This window comes from Echinops telfairi, unplaced genomic scaffold (assembly GCF_000313985.2).
Source record: "Echinops telfairi isolate 266 unplaced genomic scaffold, ASM31398v2 ScPeMD7_7467;HRSCAF=8505_1, whole genome shotgun sequence".
Lineage (NCBI taxonomy): Eukaryota > Metazoa > Chordata > Mammalia > Afrosoricida > Tenrecidae > Echinops > Echinops telfairi.
In genome coordinates, this window is record NW_022111368.1 from 21,509,080 (window position 1) to 21,525,538 (window position 16,459).

Consider the following 16,459-nt stretch of genomic DNA (forward strand, 5'->3'; position numbering starts at 1 on the left):
CTATGCCCACACAGAGGCCTCGCTGTCTATGACCTGATTGACAGGCTAGACTCCACTCCTACACTTCAAGTTGACATGAGTTTGTGTAACTGCCACAAGAGTCATTTGAATTCTTTTCAAAGGACTGAAGAGAGCATTCTTGCCTAAAATTAACATCTCGGTCCATTCTTTGCTTTAACTATCACCCCACAAGCTAAGCCTAGAGACAGTCTACTTTAGAGTTGAATAGTTTGGGCTGTGAGGTGAGACAGATAAACCTGAATCTGAAACCTGGCTTGAGCGATTCTGAGTTTCAAAAGCAGATTACGAGGTCTTTCCTTTAAGGAAAAATCAGCCAGCAAGAATTTCATAGAAGGAAATTCTACTCTGAAATCATGGACTCGCACAAGTCAGAATCTCCAGTGAAAGGTGAAGCTTTCTACTCTTGTCCAGAGTCTCACTATGAGTCTGCATCAGCTCAGTGGCAGTGCGTTGGTCAATTGGAGCTCTCCAAATGTGCCTCTGCTGGACACCTTAACCTAGAGACTCCAAACACAGTTATCATTGTGGTTTTTGTTGCTTCTAGGTGCCATTGTGTCCGTTCTGACTCAGAGCAGTCCTATGCACAACAGAAGCAAACCCTGTCCGGCCCCACACCATCCTCACCATCATCACCAGGTTTGAGGTTACAGCCACAGTGTTAACCCAGCTCTTGAGGTTTTTCCTCATTGTTGCTGCTTCTTTACCAGCCATGATGTCCTTCTCCAGGAGCGGGTCAGGCTGATAACGTTTCCTAAGTAAACGTCTACAGAGTATTCTGGCTGTACTTCTTATGAGACAGATTTTTGTGTTTTCATGGTATTTTTATGATGTACTCAATATTCTTTACCAACATCAAAATTCAAAGGCATCAATTCTTTGCTCTTCCACAGGCATCATCTAACTTTAATGTGCCTATGAAATAATTCAAAATGCCATCACTTGATTGGAATACAATCTTCCCTCTTTGCCATGTTGCTGCAGATTGATCTGACAGACGGATATGCAGTTGTTGAAGCTAGTACTCCCAAAACAAAATTCACTGTCATTGAGTTGAAGTTGACTCATATCAACCCTATAGGGCGGGGTAGAACTGTCCCTGGGTGTTCCCAAGACTATAACTCTGTTGGAGTAGAAAGCCCTTTCTCCCTTGGATTGAGTGGCTGGTGGTTTCAAATTGCTGATCTTATGGATCACAGCCTAATTGGTAACCAGTTCACCACCACGACACTTCTTTTAACATCAGTTTTATCTGTGAACACCAGTTTTGGTATATACACAATAAGACTAATAAAACTCATACAATGGACATATTATTATATACAGGTAAAAGCTTGGGCTCTGCTCTTCTTGTTAATCAGTGTCTGTGATTTTATTTATATCAGTACTTCTTCCACTTCAAGTTCCTCTTTTATTAAAATGCCATGAGCCTCCTTGATTTTGTTGCCTGATATGCTTTTTTTCTCCATTGAGTATATAATTTATTTCAATTAATCCCAAAGATTTTTGCAAGTGGTAATGTTTGATAAATGCTTTCCGAATTAATTTTTACCTGGGCATGCACTTGTTTTGAACCATCTTTATCTCAATTCAAATCCAATAGACTGAGTGGTTAGAAAAGGGTTAAACAGCTTCAAAGTAGGCAAGGGAGCAATGGCCATGCACAGATGTAGACTATAGCATCGACACTCATGAAACAGGACAACAAACCTGTCCAGTGGGGTTTAAACCCCTGTTGTGAATTTGCATTTCAACCCCAGATATACTGAATCAGAATGAATGTGCATTTTAACAAGATCCCAAGGCAATTACAAGAATTCTCCCCCAGAGGCTTTAACTGACTGAAATGAACCTGTTGGAGGCCCTGTTATGAGGATAACGAAACAATAATCCTCATTTAGAAAGGGACAAGGCTTTTATATACATGGGTTTTTGAAAAGATGAAAATCAAGCCAATTGACACAATCGGCATCTTTGCTCGTTGGAGGCTTGGAAGGGAAAGACGGTGGGGCTTCTTCTGGTCTTTGGTGCAGCCCAGTCTTGCACTGTGGGCTCTCCTGGAAATGTCCTACTTCACACTCAGGGAGCAACAAACAGGCTGAAGATCGCTCCAGGCCCAGTGTGAACTAACATGAGGCAGCGCTTTGAAAGCATCTGACTTTTAGGAAATTCCCTTTGACCTTCGGCTTCCTCTTTCTCAGAAATAGGGTCAACCATTTCCCCTACACCTGTGGGCAGCAGATGATGGATTTATTTACTCTGTGTAGCATTCTGCTCTCTGTTTCTTAAGGGTTATGTGTGCAGGAGTGAGGCAAAAGGGAAAGGTCGAGGGATCATAGAGAGAGGGCAACAATAGCCTGAGAGTCCCAAGACGATAGTTTAGTGACGCAAAGGAAATATTTAAATGTGAAGGAATTATGCCGTTTCCATTTTGTGTGAATTCCAATACCATGTTGTTCCTTTTAAGATGTTCCAGGAGTGGGCTTCACAGACAGACATGTGCTTCCAAGCTGGGGAGGTTTGTGGGGCATCTGTATCTGACTAGCTGTCTCTCGGAGACCCAGAGCCCACGTCCCAGCCTATGATGTTGCGGGTGCACCCAACGCTCTCCCTTCAGACCAGCAGTCAGACTGGAAACAAATCGTCAAAAGTACCCACTAGGTTAGGAGCCTGAAAAGTCCCCTGTCATAGAGCGTATGTGCTCATAAAAAGATGTTTAACCTGTGTAGGAGACGCCCTATTGTTTTGACCTTCATGACAATTGGGTGTAAAACATGGAGTAAACACCTTCCTGACACCTATTAGGAGAACTCCGTGGGAGGCCTAGCCATTAATCAAAACAGCCACAGGAGGCAAAGGCTGCTGATCTAGCCCTGGAAAGATGGTTTGGTCCCCTGCCGTTTTTTCTCTTTTTCTTCAAATTAAAATCCAAGGAAATCAAGGAAGAATGAAACTCCAGTTGGTTCCAGCTTGCCTTCCAGAAGAAGGGGCCGTTTCAACCTGCCTGGTAAAGAGGTGGCAGGTGTGGCATGAGGTAACATAGGTGTCTCTTGCTAGTGTTGTCTGAGTTTTAACATCTTAGAGATAGATGAGGAGATGGAGGGAGTCACTCACGGAGAGCTCACATTGGGCTACTCATAAAACGGTCAGGACTCTTCCCACGACATCAGCCTGGTCCCCACCCAAGTGAGCTACATGCGTGGGAGCCCATTCTGTGTCCCGGTTTCTGTGAGGAGGCACCGAAGCAGGCGTCTCGTCATTCTCCCTCAGAGCAGCTCCATCTGTGCCCACAGCGAGCTTTGTAGCTAGCATCTCAATGCATAGCCCCTTGCGTCACCAGGGCTCCGTAACTGAGATAAAATGACCACAAGGAAAACGCCATTGCCATCAAGTCGCTGTCGACTCTTAGCCACCCTTCAGAGCATGGTAGAACTGCCCCTGTGAGTTTCCGAGGCTGTAACTCGGTAAATACAGGTACCACCAGCATTTAAGTGTATGCAAAGATCAGAAAAAAGGATACAATGTGGACAGAAAAGGGTGATGTAAGAATATTGTAGAACACTGGAATGAGGAGGCTTGCAGTATGCAGAAGTACAGCATTTGAGAACTCTGGCGCACACCTGGGGCGTCTGAGGCATCCACTGTGGCCTGAATATTGCAAAGTAATCCGCTAGTTAGCGTTCCAACAGGGAAGTCCTGCTCTTTTGACCGTCTTGATAAATATTGCTCTTATAAAAATCCACTAGCCAATGATTTTCTCTTATTGTTTCCAACTTGCTTTACTATATTACTCAACCTGAAATGAAGAATACTGTGAGAAGATAAGAGAAGGTGCGAGAAAATGTGAACCAGAGTAATGGATGAGGATGGGGCCTGGCTAGCGCTTTCCCTTCTTGATGACAGATCTGTTTCTGGTTCTCTTTCACATGAAAGGTTCTAGGGAAGTTGTGGATATTATTATTCTCTGGGAAACTTGGAGAATTTGGCACTTTCTTTTTCCCCCTTCGCCCTCCTGGCTGACCTGTGGCATCTCTCCACGTCTCTGTTTATAATTAGGGTCCCATTGAATCCAGGCCGCCTCCCAGTCCCAGGTGTGCGCCTCAGCCCATGCTGTGCCTAGCTGTGCGATGAATATTAACCAATGCTTAAAATGTTAACCATTTCCTTCTCTTCTTGATCGTTCTTTAACCATATCATTTAACTCTTTTCCCACCCTTTTTCCACCCACTTTACTGAGTCTACAATGCTGGCCACCAAGAGACCCTTAAGAAATCAGCCTGATGTTGAAGATGCTGGCAAACGATCACATGATAACAAATTCTAAACCAAAGTTCATTTTTCACCTTTTCCTCTCTCAGTTGGAGACAGTGACCTCATGAGATACACCATGACCTGTGGTAACTTTCAGTTTATTAAGGATAATAAGTTGTTCTCTTTGATACACTGAGATCACCGATCAAACTTGGAAACAGGGCAGTGAAAGTGGAAAGCATCTGTCACCATGGAGCATGATGGGCTGGGCTCTTTTGTGCTCCCTGACTCAGCTATGCTTTCCACTGGACCCTCAGCCATGAATCCACTCAGAGATACCGGTGGGTGCTTATCTTTGACCTGTATTTCGGGTATAATGCTCTTGTTCACCCCCTCCACCCCCTTCCCTCTTGTTCCTTTGCAATCTTTGTTGCCATTAATTTTAAAACCTGATGTAACAAAATAAACTATATCATTAAATATTTCATTCAGCTAAAGAGGATTGGAGTATAATTTATAATTTGTCAATGAATGATGTGGCTGTCAGGAGAGAAAAATCCCCGAAGAAGGACATGATGCTTGGTAAAGAGGGGGGCCATGAAAAAGAGGAAGCCCTCAGTGAGACTAAATGAGAACCAATGGCTGAAACAATGGGCACAAATGTCATAATGATTGGCAGGTTGGCATAGACCGGCCAGGGTTTCAGGCTGCTGTGCTTAGGTTGCTCTGGGTTTTAGAAGCTACTCAATGGCACCTAACAGCATGGCCTGGCTAGCTCTGCCAACTAAGTGCATCACAGGTATTGACAAGTGTGGTCATCATTGCTCATTGAGAGCTGTGTGCAAGAATTAGAGCAAACTGATGTTTCAGTAGTCTTCCTCGAATAATTGGATTTCAGTGTATTGTAGACCTTTAAAGTCTTAGAGAAAAAGAAAGCGAAGTAATAATCTTTTGCTTTGGGTTGTGTGAATGTTCTCTTTCCCACATCCATGGTACTATGACCAGGCTTTAGGCTAGATCTAATATATCATATCTAAAACAAATACTTAGACTATTTCCATCTAATTTTTTAAAATGTGTCAGCCTTTGTCTTTTGAATAAAGTTAAAATAAGAAAATGACTAGGATATTGGCTTATAATTCAAATTAACATGTCCAGAAAACTTGACTACCTGTAAGAATGTATAGGCCAATCAACAGAATCTATACAAGCCTTCTTGAATAAACTTTTAAATTCTGATAGAAAAAAAGACACTAAGAAATAGATACTGTGTCCACAAAAGAATGACATTTAAAATAATTACAATTAAGACTTTCCAAAATGTGATTTGTTTTGCACATTGCAGATAAATTTTAATGGAAATATGATATACCAAGTACTATAGTTCATTAGTTTAGAAATAAAATTTTAGTTTAAATTCTTTTAAAAGTTCAGATTGGGTTTGAAATCCAGGGAAAAATAAAACAGCTCTTCCCAACTCAATTGGGTGCTAAAAAGAAGAGAACTATAATAACCAAAGATTATAAAATTCAATGTAATTTGTGTAGACCTTACACATAGCTGATGTCAGATGGATCTTGGCTCAAAGCATAGAATACCAGAAAGATGTTTGGGGGACTTATTGACTATCCAGTCTTTTAATTGTGTGGACCACACATCATGGGCATTCCAGAACGCATCATTGTGCTCATGCAGAACTAGTCCATACATCGAGAGGCAGTTGCTCCGAGAGACTAAAACAAGAAAAGGAAATACTGCATGGCTTAAAATCCGGAGGGAAGCGTGTGCGTCAGGGTTGTGTCCTCTTCCCATTCTTCTTCAGTCGGTCTGCTGAGCAAATCACCACAGAAGCTGGATTATATGAAGAAGAATGGGGCATCAGGGTCAGAGGAAGGTTCATTAACAACCTGTGATATGCAGATGACGCAACCTAGTTTGCTGAAAGTGAGGAGAAATTGAAGCACTCGCTGATGACGATCAAGGAGAGTAGTCTTCGGTCTGGATTATAACTCAATGTAAAGAAGGCCAAAATCCTCACAACGGGACCCATATGTAACATCATGATAAATGGAGAAAAAGCTGAAGTTGGCAAGATGTCGTCTTGCTTGCATCCACAATCAATGCTTAGAGAAACAGCGGTCAAGAGGTCAAAAGACACATTGTTCCAGGTAAATCTGTTGCTGCACGAGACTTATTTAGGGCATTGAAAAGCAAGGATGTTACTTTGAGGACTAAGGTGCCCCTGACCCAAGTCATGGTATTTTCCATGGCCTCATATGATATGAAAGTTGGACATTGAATAAGGAAGACTGCAGAAGGATTGATATGTTTGTATTGAGGTGCTGGGGAATATTGAAAGTATTATGGACTGCTGAAAGGACATATATTTCTGTTTTGGGAGAAGTACAGCCTGAAAGCTCCTTAAAGGCAAGGATGGCAGAACTTCGTGTTATATCCATTGGACATGTCAGGAGAACCCAGCCCCTGGAGAAGGAGATCATCCTTGGTAAAGTATGAGGGCAGCTGTGTTAGTCTGGGTATTTCAGAGAAACAAATTCACAGAAACTCATACGTATAAGAGAGAGTTTTATATAAAGGTTAAGTGGACATCAAGAAAACATCCCAACCCAGTGCTGCCCAAGCCCACAAGTCCAACATTAACCCATATTTCTGACACCAATCCACAAAGTCCTCCTCCATCTCACAAAACACACACTATAATGCTGACTGCAGGAGGAAAGCCGAGTCAGTGAATGAGTAAGCATCTCAGCGCTGGCAGGGGTCTCCACATGGCTGCTCCAGCACCCAGGGATGCATCGGGGTAGGCCCATGCAGCTTCTCCTTAGGGATGTCCTGCAGGAAGTGAGGCTTGACAGCTGAAGCAGGGAACTAGCTAAGACAGCTGCATCCTGGTCCGACCATCACAAATCAAGAGACGCGAGAACTAGAAATGTGAGGCTCACCTTTTATCTCTTTGCCCTTCAATTAACCCCACAAATGTTTTTCGGCCAGGTTGGCACAATAAACGTTAACTAACTCAGCAGCAAAATAGAAGAAGATCCTCAAAAAATGGATTGACACAGCGGTTATAACAATTGGCTCAGGTATGGGAACAATGGTCAGGATGGCACAGGACGGGGCAGTGTTTTGTTCAATTGTGCATGGGGTTGCTATGGGTCAGAACCGACTTGATGGGATCTAACAAGAACACATTATCTCTTGAAAGATATTTTAAATTCTAATTTCATGGAAGTCAAAGGAGAAAAATACATGTTTTAATGAATGAATGAGAGGAATATTAAAATCAGAATAGACTGTAATAAAACAAGATTTTAAATGTTCACTTAACTAATGAATTTTAAATATAAAGATGTAATTGTGTATGTTTAGGCAATCTGGTTACACGGGAGCTATTTATAACCCTTCAGCTGATAGGACAAGGAATGCTTCGAGCACAGTTATATCTACATGAATAAAGAGTAGCTATGGGGTGTGAGGCTAAGCTTTGTTTGACACTTTTGTGCATACATTAAAACTGCAAGGACAGAAACACACAAGTTACAATGTTCATTTAAAAATCCATTACAAAAATCTTTGAGAAAAACCTTTGGAATTGATCTTCTTAATTATACAGTAAGTTAACTCCCAATTGTTAGGCATTCTGGCTATCATTCATTGACCTCGACTCTTTGACAACAAATCATTGGGTTTTCTTGCACGTTTCTGTAATGTTTTTAATACTAAGACAGAGCCAAGCCTTGATTCAACCCATGAGAAATGGGGACATCTTGACCACATTAGGTGAGTCAGTTTGATCTGACAACAATTAGACACTTAATCTTAATTAACCAGGAAAGCATGTTTTGATTCAGGCTTTCTACAAACTCCGTAATAAAAACTTAAAGGACCTAACATTCCAGGAGGGTTATGAGAATCATATATCAGTTACTAACAAGTTAATTTCACTAGTACTGGAGCTTATCAACTACGGCTTCACCACTCCACTTCTGAGATTGTCAGAATTCGGATATTCTTTCATAAAAAAGGAATTGGTTAAATTTACAATTGATAACATTCTATCCTCATCTGCTCCCCTTCAGACTTTATCATTTGTCGTCTGTTTTCTTACCATCGCCCCCCCCCCCACCCCCACCCCATGCTCACCAGACACTACCCTATCCTCGGCACTCAGAATTGAGATGCTCTTCCCGACCTAACTGGTGAAGCTTTTAATAGACGTTTCATTCGCATGGACAGCTTTCATCCAGTCTCACAACTGATATTCTGTTTCTTCGTTACGTCTGAATGAATAACTGTTTGGTAGTTCTGAATGATTCTGTACGTCGTTGAAACGTGTATCTGTAAATTTCCTGTGGGCAATATGCCCATCCCCGTGGTTGTGCTGTCGATCCTGGTTCATAGAGACCCTGCAGGGCCGAGGAGAACTGTCCCACTGGTTTTCCAAGGTGGTGGTCTTTAGGAGAGAAGACTGCCACATTGCCTTCCGAAGAGCAACTGGTGCTTTTGAACCGCCGACCTTGTTAGTTAGTAGCCGGATGCTTTAAGCACGTAGCCTTGCCCAGGGTATGAGTCTTTCCCCAGTTTGTAACAGAGACTCTTCTGTCAGTGGGAAGATTGAAGGGTCCAGGCTGAAGAGGCCACAGTGTCTTGCATCATAGACTAAGCTATTTTCCTACAACACAGGCAAAGGAGCCTCTTTTATCAACAGCTGTTAGAGATTTTGTTGCTTAGGTATTTTGTACTTAAAATAATTTAATTACATTGATTTAAAATGAACATCTTTCATTATGATTTTTCAATGACTGATTTTCTAACAGTGTCATCTCTAGGGCATAGAGAAGAGGGTTTGTCTAATTTTTTTTTTTCCTAAAGAATAATCCCACATAGAAATCTGACCTGGGGGACATGAGAGGTAAGCTCCAGTGAACTCCTTCAGAGTGACTGGCACCAAGGGAGCTCACAGCAGGTACAGTCCTGAGTCAAGTCCAGGTCGTTCATCCGTAGGCCTCCTTGCATCCTCAGTCCAGCCTCTCACCCAAGATCACTCTGTTCTCTTGCTTACGTGGGGAACGTATAACACAGACAGCGCTGTAGTATTTCATGTGCAGCGTGCAACTCTGCTTAATCAGTTGGTGCTTTACTGAAAACCACAGATAAATGTTCAGATAACTTTTTAACATTTTACTTATTACAATGAGGATAACCTTTTCATTAAGTGTATGGGATGTAAATTGAACACTTACATCAATTCCATTTAAAGAAAAAGTATTAAAAGTGATTACGTGACATATACAAATTGAATATGTGGCATTTCTGTCTTTTGTTATTAACATTTGTGTAATATTAAAACTTTTAATATTAAGCATATATAAGCAGAGAAGGAGAAAAGTAGAAGAAAATTTAAAAAATTGACTTCCAATGTTAGGTATATATTTATTTGTCTATTATTACCTTATGATACCTTAAAATAGAATAACTCTTTATGCCAGATATGATCCACATTATATTTTAGGATAAAAATATAAAATTTATTTATTAGAGCTCTATGAAATTGAAAATGTGATAAAGGTTCTGGCCTCTATCAAAACAAACAAACAAAACAGTATACTAAAGTACTGGAAAAGTACATATCAAACAATATCAGAATATTAGTTTGCAATTTGTGGGTAACATTTAAGTTTTATGTGAATGTAATGATGTGATCAGTTATGCAGGCAGTCTTATCCTTACTTGAGATAATAAATAAAAGAAATAGAGATCCATTGAAAGGGGTAGGTAGGGTAAAGATACTGTTACAATATGATGATATCAGCCACGGTCCATGTCCTAGTTCAGAACCATGTCATTTTTATGTCACATTCATAGAAAATAATTATTTCTGAAAGAAAACGAATGACAACACCGTATACCCTGAAATATATTGTTAGGTTCCATCGAGGCATAGGGACTGTATGTAGCACAGAATGAAATACAGTCCGTGAGTTTTCTGAGTAAATCCACAGCCCTCTCTCCTTTCACGAGAAACTATCAGGTACTTTCCCCTTTGGGACTCTCTCTCCTGTGAAACGACACAACACGTTATTTGCTCTAAAATGACAAAAGCCTTCCTCTGACTATAAAGATGCTGGCAATTTCTTTGCTTACTTAAGGACAACAAATTCATGTACATGCAAAGATCACCAGTGATATTTTTAGAGATATACTCAGAAAATATCATTATATTCTTGGATTCAAAGTTATAAACACATGCTATTTGTAACTTAAACTTTAAATAAAAGCTGTCATTTGTATTGATTTCATTGCTTCTTTTTATTTACTTAAGGGGTTTTTGTGACACTGTGGTTAAAGGCCTTGACTGCTAAACAAAAGTCACACCTCCAAAACCCGGAGCTGCCCCTTGGGAGGGAGATAAGGCAAAGATGACAGTCGTGGAAACCCACAGGGGCAGTTCTGCTCTGTCCTGTAGGGTTTCAGTGATTCGGAATAGAGTTGATGAAAGTAGGTTGGAGGTATGTTATTAGTGATATGTACATATATGTACAATATGCATGCTGTACGAAGGACGTATGGCTTCTTAGTCATTTCTCAAGCCAGGTTAAAGTCTAAAGGTGTTAGTAGCAGCTGAAAGTTGTTTAAATGAAACTGTACCTCTTTTCTCTTAACTCTTTAGTGCATGAATGCTGCATGAACTCCAAATCACTCGGTTAACAGCTAGTCTCGTTTCATTTACAACAGACATTTGTACAGCAATTTCTAAAGGTTATGCTTGTGATTCCAGCGTGTTTATATGATACACAATAGAAAATTAACTCAAAACACTGATGAAAAATTGCATAACATTAATGTCAAGCAGTGTTTCTCATCATGCAATGATAAGCTGAAAGAAAACATCTCCCTTAGATTATAAGGATGAGGGCAGCTGAAGGCTGAATTGGATTTTCATATATTAAAAAAAATATTTTTATGGAGTTTGAGGAATAATTAATTTTGAAGGCAACATTAATTTTGTTTATTCAGATCAGATAAATGTTCCAGGTATTTATTCATAATTTCTTCTTATGTATATTGAATTTTTAATTTTTTAAAACTCATTTCTTCCAAGGCCTCCACAGTGGAATGTCAAAAACTGTGCTTGCAGAAATGAAAGTATCCTCATTATGCTAATTTAGAGCCCACTGATAGGCATGTTCTGTTTTATAAATTACATTCTCTTGTCGGAAGTCAAAATGTATTTGAATAACTTCATGGAAATTGTCACCAAGATTTAAAATTGTGTCTTATATGCCATTATTGATTTAACCATGGATTTAAAACTGGATATAAATTTATTTTAAAATGTGTGCATGGTTATTTTGTCACAAGTGCTTTCTAAATGTAACTAAATGCAAGTGAAAATTTTATGTATATTTTTATAAAGTTTTACATTCTAAAAGTGGATTTAATTTTCAGGTTTAATAAGATATGCTAAATAGGATTAGTTGCTGTATATTTTAGTGCCAACAAGTTTGTTTCCTACTGGAAATTCTCCTAAAGGGTGAAATAAATATACATGTTTTCACAAAAAATTTAAAATATGAAAAATTAAGATGAAAAAGAAATTTGATCTATGAAATCCATTTCCCGGTCACCAAAGGAAAAGCATTTCAATTTTCAATTTATAAGTCCATTCTAGAAGCTAAAAAGTATTCTCCCTGAAATAGAGAGTATTTACAAATATGTAAATGTTGAAATTAATGATTCTTTAATGCAAGTGGGGAAAAATCTAATAGTTTGTACTTACTATTTAAACCATCAAAAGAATCCGCAAAAGAAGTGAAGGCACATACTGACATGATCATTTTCTGAGGGGAAAAATGTATTACATTTCCTTTTTAGCCATTCCTGATAAAAGATCGAATTTCATTAAAAAAAAAGAAAAAAAAGCAAAGCACGTGCTGTATAGAGCATTTGGGCTCTGCGCTCATTTGATTTTCCTCTTCAGAATGACCAGTTATGACCGCTGTTAGGGCAACCTTTGATGTTGCAAAAAGTGGAAAAATCAAAGTGAAGAGCGAAATCTGTTCGTTTTTCAAACATATTAATCTTGTCAAGATAATACATAAAAATCAATCCTTGAAATTTTCTCCAGAGCTCTGTCTCCTCTCTTTTATCCAAAATATGAAACCACTTAGGAGGATAAAGCAATGTGAATGACTTCAGAAAGCGATCCTAAATTCTATTTTGACAAAATGTACTTTAAGCTGGCCTGAGTGGACTGAGCGCGCATGAAGAGGAACCCTCTGCTGGTATCGCCATTGGCATTCGTCATGTGTGCTCAGCTCATATGTATGGCAGACTGAGAATTCCTTGTATGACTTTTTTTTTTTTAACAATTCAACTGAGTTTCAAACCCCTGACAGTAACAAATACAAATTGCACAAGCCAAAAAAAAAAATTGTTGGGGCTAATTTTAATATTAATGAATTCTTTACAACCTCAGTTCAGCGGTTTCGATTAAGCTTTAATTAGTAGCCAGAGGGGGATCCAAAACAAAAATAAGGAGTTGAATTGCTAATTAAGTTAGTTTGATGAGGTAGAGTTTTAGTAAAAGACTGGTGGTTGTTAGCTGTGCAAGTTCTGATAAGCTAAAAATACTAAAGATTATCATTATTGTAACTAACGTTCTGCATTACCACCAGCTTTCTGCACGGAGCAGACAGTTCATTAGAGGAGGGCGCCTTTGTCTGTCAGGGCTGGAATTAAAGCCTTGTTAATAAGAGAGCAGTGTATGAGAACAGGACCGAAGACAAGCCCACAGACTTTTCAATTTGATTGGTTGTAAATTAACTGGTTATTATTCCCAACTGGCTGTATTGACCCACTAACAGGTTTTTGGTTGTTTGCTTTTTTTTAGGCCATTCTTGACAGTTATCCCCACGAAGGGCTTGAAGTTGCTGAAGAATTGGCTTTCTACTGTTGGTTGGGGTGATAATTTTCTGTGTTCAGATCCTAAATTTCATAAGGAACTTGAAGTTTACAGAAAGGGACAGCAACCAGAAGGCACTACCTAATTCTCCAAACCCAAATGGAACTTCTAGATTCCCAATGATACACCTGTGTCCATGTGGTTGGTTTTCATTCTTTGAATACCCTCAATCATAGGTTTTATTAATCACATCGGGTCATTATCATGTTCCACCTGAAAAGTCACCCTGGAGTATAAGGGCCCATTCCTTAAACAATATGACTGTGCCCCTTGTCTGCCCAAGACTACTAATTACCCCCTTGCAGTCCCGCTGGCGAAGGGGATTTTCCCAGACTGCACAAGAAGAAGGAGGTGAACTTTTTTTTTTTTTGAGGATTGTGAAGAATGTAATTTGATTTCTCCATACTCCAGTGTTTTCTGTAATTTGTATCTTATCCCTTTGCTTAAGGTTTCAGAGCCTACAAACCCAATAACTTAGGGATAAGAGAAGACAGAAAAATAAATGATATTGTTTCTGAGGTATTAACTGTAAGCCTGGCTATCGGAGCTACATGGCACTCACGAATCGTAATCAGGTACTTTGACTTAACACTGTTTGGTTTTATAATAAGGTGGTTGCCATATGTTGGGAAACCTATCTGCCTATATCTGAGGGGCTCCATACCTCTGTAACAAATCCAAAAACTCATTTTATAATACCTTAAATCTACCCATTGTAATGTAGCTCCACAAGTGTAAATCCACATCAGTCTTTGCTCATGAATGTGGCTGGAAGATTACGTATATTATCATTGAAAGCAAACGAGAAGCAGTGAATTAGAATGCAGTGGATCTAGCAAAAATAACTTTCAGTAAATCTTCTTTTAATGCATAGTTTACAATTTTCTTTTGCTCAGCATGAAACTGATTAAGATTCCCCCTTCTAAAGAATAGTTCCCCCTCACATCGATGCATTGTTTAATATAGTTACATCCTCCAATACTTGACAAATCAGAATTTCAACGCTGTAAACGTGATGCTTGTTTAACAGCAGCAGAGAGTATTAATAATTTATCTATTTGAATATAGAATAGGCTCCAATTATAGTATTTCACATGGTGCAGCAATGAATGCACACTCTTAATGGTGGAGTAACTCTTCACTGTTAGCATGATGTTGAGAGCTGCCTGTGGAATTAATAAACTGATATACACTTAATTTTACATCAGCCACTCTTCAAGAGTTCTTTTGTAAGTGACCAAATATTAGAAGTTCAAAGTTTAACAGGCAATAAACCAATCAAAATATGACAGTGCAGAAAACTTTTCTTGAAACCACTCATAACATTTTAAAGATGGCTTTTATATAAGAAATCTACTATAAATTTAAGGATAAAAATTAGATTCCAGTGTTTCATTATAAAAAATGCCACAACCAGTTTATTGCAAAGTATAAGGAGCAAAAGAATGAGAACATTAAAATTCCTTAAATATCTAGACCATTGTCCATGTTGTGCAGCGGAGACATCCATTAATTAGTCCAGTGAATCAGAGTGAAATTAAAATCCAGAATGACTCAAAGTCACATAACTCTGAGATTGAAATCATTTTTAAAAAGGACCACAGGATCCTGTTTAACCAATATATGTTTTTCTGCTTTTAATGTCATTTAAATCTAAAAGGAAATAAAAGACTGATTCTAAATGTAGAACGGTATATTATTTCTTCCTTTAAAAAACTGTGCTAAAAACTACAAAGTGTTTTGTTCTATCTTTTGGGGGGGGCCTTAAAGAAAATGAAGGAATGTTAGTTCAAGTAGGAATATGCTGTTGTCTTTGAACTCTCCCAAGAAAACTCTGAGTTCGGACACTTGTAGTTAAATGGAGAGCATACCAGAAAAAGGAGATTCTTGAGCTTGTAGGTAAGAATTCTTTAAAGTCTTATAGCACTATAATGGTATCATATGTATTTAAATAATACTTATAATATTTTGATCTTGTGAATTTTTACCCATTACTCAATTCATGAGTGTAAACAGTGATGTGTGCATGTGGATAGGCAGCCACTGGAAACAGAGTTCACTGTGCATTTCAATACAGCGTCATGGACGCAGCTCTGATGGGTTCTGCCTTCCAGTCAGTCTCTTGGTGTGAACAGGTTTCTCCCCACAGCACAGATCGGATCTTTGCTTCTTATCCTCAACACCCACACCCCATAAACTCCTCTCCATTTTATTGTATGTGAGCTTGTGAGGGAAGCAGATGAGGTGTAATATTAGAGTATCTTACCATCAGGTAGTGTTCACATTTTTATAAGTCATTGGAAAAAGAAAATGTGAGAAACCATTTAAGTTGCATTTCAGTGATTATAGTGTTGTGTCAAAAACTTTGGGGGATAGAGAGAGGAAACAAATGAAGCCCATTTTGGGGTCACATCTAAGTACAAGATTCCAAGGAGGCAAACGCTCTTTTTGTGTGGTAATAGAGCATTTCCCATTTTCTGAATGACTGACCTCATTTGTTTTGATCCTGATGAAAGGATCAGCTTTTAAAAATGAGTATTATAAAAACCCATAGATCTAATTGTGGCTCTTTTTTAACCTTGATCTATTCTTGAGTAAAAGAAACAAAAAGAGTTTCAGTGTGCAAAGAGTTCTTCAAAAAGAACCACCTGTTTTATGAAATCAACACAAGGATTAGCTGTTTAGTCAAACATTTTTATCAGCACATCCTGATCTTTTCTCAGAGATTCTAGCATTAGCCAAACATTTTTATCAGCACATCCTGATCTTTTCTCAGAGATTCTAGCATGCTTCTATTTTAAAGGTCCGTTTAATCTATTACTTGATAATGTCATATTAGTGTTGCATTGATTATTTTTAACCCATGTTACTTCACTTTACTTTCAAATCTCTGGAAAGAATGATAATACTATTTCTTAGGCATCTAACACCAAACCAAACCAAAGCCTCTGCCACTGAGTTCATTCCAATTCATGGCGAACCCCTGGGACAGCAGAGAACCATTCTGCACGGTTGCCAAGGCTGTGAAATCTTCCCAGACTTTCTCCTCTGAGTAACCAACCAATGTGCTGGTTTAACCACTGCCTCATGAGGGCTCCTGTCTTAGGCACTTACTGGTGTGGGGAATTTGAGTAGAATGAGGGGCTTCTCTTCCACCATGCTCATCCCTCTTAAATTCTCCACCACCCTGGAAAACAAGGACTA